Source organism: Hippocampus guttulatus, chromosome 11, assembly GCF_054856545.1.
Source record: "Hippocampus guttulatus isolate MCC_2025c chromosome 11, RoL_Hgut_1.0, whole genome shotgun sequence".
NCBI lineage: Eukaryota > Metazoa > Chordata > Actinopteri > Syngnathiformes > Syngnathidae > Hippocampus > Hippocampus guttulatus.
In genome coordinates, this window is record NC_141271.1 from 20,421,324 (window position 1) to 20,421,777 (window position 454).

Genomic DNA, 454 nt, shown 5'->3' on the forward strand with positions numbered 1-454 from the left:
AAAATTTTCTCAAACTTGGCCATACTCAAAAGCGGTTGCTGACCTTTGGCCCACCTGATCATGTAAAACTGAAATAATTCTCGTTGGAGCGACTGTCCAGTGGTCCTCGGTTTACGACGTACGACCCACGCACGGACAAATTCAATAACACAGTAACAGTCAGAATTTCATACTGTATTCATACTGTATTCATATGAGAAACACGACTACCCCCCTCCCCCGCAAAAACAAAACAAAAAAAAAACGTTATACGGCTGTAACCGAGCGTGCCTTCACTTTTCTATCCCCAAACGCTTTCATTGCTTTCAGGCGCGCGCTGTCCCTTTAAATGCAGCTGAGCTCGATGCGGAAGTACCGACGCGAGCTCGGCTGACGTGCCTCCGCACCGTCAACTTTGTTTTCATGTCCCCCAATCGTCTCGTCTGCGGCTTCCCGTTTCCATCATCCACCGAAA